Raw genomic sequence first — 6,000 nt, forward strand, 5'->3', positions numbered from 1 at the left:
TGTCCATCAGTTTTTGACTAGAAAAAGGAACTATGCTATATATACACTATGTAGTATCCTGTATTTTACAACAAGATGGGCACTATCAGAAACCGTTTTACTAAATGAAATAAGCCAATCCCTAAAGGACAGATATCATATATTTTCCTTGATCTGAGGTAACTAATACAATACCTGAAATGCAATGCCGTGAAATAGATATTTTGAGATTTGATGATTTTACAGCTCCTGTCTCTTCCATTAAGGAACAGTGTTTTTTTGTTTTTCTTCTTCATACTATTTGTAGAATTCTTTTGTTTAGTGTAGGATTAACTATATGATCTTTAAGTAAATTGAACATAGTTCTTGGTAAAAATTAGGAGTGGGAATGTGAGAAGAAAGAGGAAGAAGTTTTGGAGTTTGGGCAGGAAATAGGGTGGTGATGAGTATCACTATGTTCCTAAATCTGTATATAGGAAATACATGATATTTGTATAACAAACAAAATTTAAAAAGTAAAAACTGATTTCCATTGGGCATGCGTGTATATATATACCCTCTATATCTATATCTATATCTATATCTATATCTATATCTATATCTATATCTATATCTATATCTATATCTATATCTATATCTATATCTATATCTTTATAAAGATATATATCTATATATAGGTATATATATCTATATCTATAGATATACATAGATATACATAGGTATATCTATATCTATATATGTACCTGTATATCTAGATATAATATATATTAATAAATATATAATTATATCTCTATATATCTATGTAGTCTATATATCTATATATTACATATATATTATATATAGATATCTATATATTGTATATAGATTATATATATAGATATCTATATATCTATATCTACCTATTGGAAGATCAGAAGTACAAGTATATATATAGATATATATATATGGAGAGAGAGATATCTCAAATAGTGGCATTGCTGGAACATACGGTAGTTCTTTCAGATTTTTTAGGAATATTAACTCCTTTTTTGGGGATGTACTTAATTACATTGCCACCAAAATTACACAAAGATGCCCCTTTCTCCTCATCCTCTCCATCACTCATTGTCTTTGTCTTTTGGGTAAAAGGCAATATACTTAGAATAAAATAATAACTTATTGTAGCTTTCATTTGCATTTTCCTCGTGATTAGTTATAGCGAGCCTTTATTCATTAACCTGTTGTTCATTTCTACATCTACCTTTGAGAGATCTATGTTTCAATGTGTTGTTCATTTATAAATTGTATTTTTTGCTATCAAACTGCATTTCTCATATGTATTAATTATTAGCACCTTTTCAGATATATTGATTATAAATATTTTCTCCCATTTTTAAATTTATCTTTATTTTTAGAAATTGCTCTTTCATTTCTTAAACTTTTATTTAAGTTATACAAGTTTATGTATTTGATACATAAAGATTTAGGAACATAGTAATACACCCACCCTACCCTCCTTCCCGCCCATGTTCCAACAATTTTTTCTCCTCACTCTCCCATTCCCACTCTTAATTTTTATAAAGATCTATTTTCCATTTACTGAATGATCATAAAGTTAACCCTAAATTAAGTGAAAGAATTCAACAAATGGTATGAAGAAAAAAGATGTTATCCCTCAACAGAAGAGACAAGGCTGTAAACAATCATCAAATCTCAAAAGGTCCATTTCATACAATACATTATATTTTAGATACACTATTAGCATTGATCAAGAAAAATATATGATATCTGCCATTTTGTTTCTGGATTATTTCACTTAAAATAGTTTCCAGTTGTGCCCATCTAGTTGCAAAAGTGGGAAGCCACATCATATGGTAGGTCTATATTCAGATTTCCGAGATATCTCCATACTGGTGGTTACACCAGTTTACATTCCCATCAACAGAGGACAAAATAAGTCTTTTGAAGATACATTTGCTTTCCTATGTTTATTACAGAACAATTTGCAGCAATCAAGAAATGGAGACAACCTAAGTGTCCATCCACTAATGAATGAATAAGGAAAATATGATACATATAACCAGTGGAATACTATTATGTCATTAAATGATTTAAATCTTTTCATATGTAAGAAGATTGGAAGTACAGGTAATTATTTTAAGCGAAATAAGCCAAGCACAGAAAGATAAGCATTGTGCGATTTCACTCATGTGGAATCTAAATGGTTGATCTAATGTAAATTAGATATATAATGGTGGTTACCAGAGTCTGAGGAGTGGGGGGGGAGTGAAGGATGGAGAAAAAAATGATGAACAGATACTAAGCCATAGCTAGATAGGAGAAAGAATTTCTGGTGTTCTATTGTACAGTTGATTGACTATAGATAATTACAATGTATTATACATTATTCTAAAATAAACTGGGTGAAGGGCTTTTCAATATTTTCTTCAAAGGAAATGATGTTTGAGGAGGTAGATATGTTAACCCTAATTACACATTAAATTATAAATGTATACAAATATCAAGTCATAACATGATAGTCCATAAGTATGTATAAATTTTTGTGCTCATTAACAATTTTTTTTCAAATTATTATAGAGGAAGAAGGAAGGAGAGGGAGGGAGAAGTGCAGGAGAAGAGGGGAGAAGGGAGAAGGGAGAGGGAGGGTAAAATCAGGAGGGGGTAAGGAAAGTAATGGACAAGGGCATGGTGGAAGGAATTAAAGAAGGCAAGCAAAACCAAATATTAAGATTAAAAACAAATGGTGAACAAGAAAATATTGTGTTCAGCTTTTGCAGACAAAATGGAAATATATGCATTCATGCAAATAGAGATAAAATATTAAAATGCAGCTTTTTCAACATTCATTTATTCATTAATTCATTTATTAACTTTATTAAATTATACAATTTGTATTACCCTATGCCAAAAATTGGAGGAGAGTAAAAAAACAGTGTTATTTCAAATGAGATACTGTCACTGCGAATGATATTACATTTCCTTTTTAAAAGATTTATTTTATTTATTTGAAAGGTAGAGTTACAGAGAAAAGGAGAGAGAGAGAGATCTTTCACCCACTGGCTCACTACTCAAATGATTGCAATGACTGGGCCTGGGTCACTCTGAAGCCTGGAGATTCATCTGAGGCTTCCACGTGGATGCAAGGGCCCAAGGACTTTGGCCATCTTCTGCTGCTATCCAGGTGCATTATCAGGGAGCTGAATCAAAAGAGAAGCAGTCAGGGCTCAAACTAGTGCCACTATAAAGCAGCAGCTTTACCTGCTAAGCCTCAATGCTGTCCCTTTTGATATCTTTAAAATCATCTTCACTATATTTTCAATATCAGGTAAACAATTGATTGTTTTAAATTAAACTGTCACTACACTGACTGGTTGCTTGCAAAAAGTAAAAGAAAAATTTTTCTTAATAAATATAGGATCATTCAGAACCTCAAATTATGTCTGCATTTTTTAATGCAAAGTATCTAACATACAACTTAGATTTAATAGACATGCTGGGAAGAAAGATATATGAAACAGAATGACTGGAGATCTAGATATTGGAGTTATCAAGACTAGAATATAGCTAACTGACAAATATTCAAGATTCATGATAAGAGAGTTTTCACAGAGAAATAAAAAAATAGTCTAAAAATCACATAGACATACTTTAACACAAAAACAGAAAAACTAAAATAAGTGAATGAGATTAATAACAGTTTAGAAAAAGCTAAAGTGAAAGAGAAGTGGAATACTTGCTGGCCTTCAGAATTCATGGAGGATTGGCTCCAATGCCATTCACAGATATCCAAATCCATGGATTCCTAAATCTCTTGTATAAAATGGCATAGTATTTATACATAACATATTCACATCTTCTGGTACACCTTAAATCATCTAGATTTACTTAAATACCTAATAAAATGTAAATGCTATGAAAATAATTACTGTGTTATTGAAAGAATAATGTCAAGAAATATTTTTGACAGGCAGAGTGGACAGTGAGAGAGAGAGACAGAGAGAAAGGTCTTTCTTTTCCATTGGTCCCTCCCCCATGGCCACTATGGTGGGCACATTGTGGCTGGTGCACTGTGCCGATCCAAAGCCAGGAACCAGGTGCTTCTCCTGGTCTCCCATGCAGGTGCAGGGCCCAAGCACTTCGGCCGTCCTCCACTGCCTTCCTGGGCCACAGCAGAGAGCTGGACTGGAAGAGGAGCAACCAGGACTAGAACCCGAGGTGCTAGCACCGCAGGTGGAGGATTAGCCTAGTGAGCCATGGCACTGGCCAACAAGAAATCTTTGAATGTACAATTAAATCTATACATGTAGATTTCATTTTTTGAAAATTTTTTATTTATTTTTTTATTTTTCAAAATGCAATTTTTAGATATAATCACTTAGGTGCTTAAATGAATACATAAAAGACCCAGAGGGGGATCTTACCAGTACTCTAACAAGGTAAAGTATACAAATCCCTCTTTTTCCCCTAGCTTCCAGCTTTGCAAGAGGGAACACCTAGCAGAATCCAGTCCAATATATCACTATACCAGTTCTGTGCTTTGAAAAAATATCTGTCTACATGTGAGTCTGAATACATCAAATGCTGCTCTTGACCTTAAGACTTCTAAGAGTATTTATCATTTCTAGTGTGGCACTTCAGGATAATGAATAATGACCAAGGGAAAAAAAACTTTAAAGTAAAAGCAAGAATATATCATTTCTTCCCATATTTTTTGAAGCAGATTGTCAAATTCTTCAGCTTAAAAAAAAAGTCTAAAAAGACTGCTGCTATATTGTTCAAAGAACTGCATTCCTATAAAATGGACTTGGCCTATGTAGCTCATTCCATAAACACATTTAATATAAAACTCTTCATATTTTTAGCAAGGATAAGTAATTTTAAGGATAAATAATGGAGTTTTTATTCCATTGTGCTCTGGTATTTTAGTTTATTGAATATTTTTCTAACAAACATTTTGAAAAGTTTATTATCATTTTTTCTTTGATTACCTACCAGTTACTTAACTATGTGTTTTTTGTTTTGTTTTATTTTGTTTTGTTTTGTTTTTAAAGACAGAGTTACAGAGAGAAGTAGAGACAGAGAGAGAGATCTGGTTCACGCCCTGCAATGGGCAGAGCTGCGCTGATCTGAAGCTAGGAACCAGGAGCTTCTTCCAGGTCTCCCACATGGGTACAGAGGCCCAAGGACTTGGGCCATCTTCTTCTGCTATCCCAGGCCATCACAGAGAGCTGGATCGGAAGAGGAGAACTGGGACTAGAACCAGTGCCCATATGGGATGTCAGTGCTTCAAGTCAGGGCTTTAACCACCTACACCACAGTGCAGGCCCCTCAACTTTTCTTTTCAACATCATAAATACAACAGTTTAGAGTTAGCCTTTCTGCTTTTGTTTTTGAAAGTAGATCCTGGAGAAATTTAGAGTCCTAACTGGAGAGCTAGCAATAAAATAATATAATTTAATGATACACCACTGTCTCCTGTTTTCTTTTTTAAATTTATTTTAAAGGTAGAGTTATAGACAGTGAGAGAAAGACACAGAGAGAAAGGTCTTCCTTCTGTTGGTTCACTCCCCAAATGACTGCCACGGCCTGTGCTGCGACTGGAAGAGCTGGACTAGAAGAGGCGCAACTTGGACTATGCCCATATGGGATGCCGGCACAGCAGGTGGAGGATTAACCAAGTGAGCCAGGCACTGGCCCCAACTATGTGGTTTTAAAAGGTAATCTGCTTTAAATTCTCAAAGTCAATACTAAGAAAAGTATACAGCTTATCCTAATTGTTAACATTTATAAAATGTATAGTTCATTCAAATAAAAAATAATACTTTTTTTTCATAAATAATGCACACAAAGCACAAGAGCTTTTTAGTATATTTAGTGAAACCAAGCATTTTGACATCAACAAAAACATCTTTTTATCTTAAACTAAATTTTCAAACAGCATGCCATTTAGTTCATACTGAACTAAATTTCCAAAACAATATGATTTTTGTTTAATGATTTGCATAATTTAATATTGATAGG

The sequence above is a fragment of the Lepus europaeus genome, chromosome Y (assembly GCF_033115175.1).
Source record: "Lepus europaeus isolate LE1 chromosome Y, mLepTim1.pri, whole genome shotgun sequence".
Lineage (NCBI taxonomy): Eukaryota > Metazoa > Chordata > Mammalia > Lagomorpha > Leporidae > Lepus > Lepus europaeus.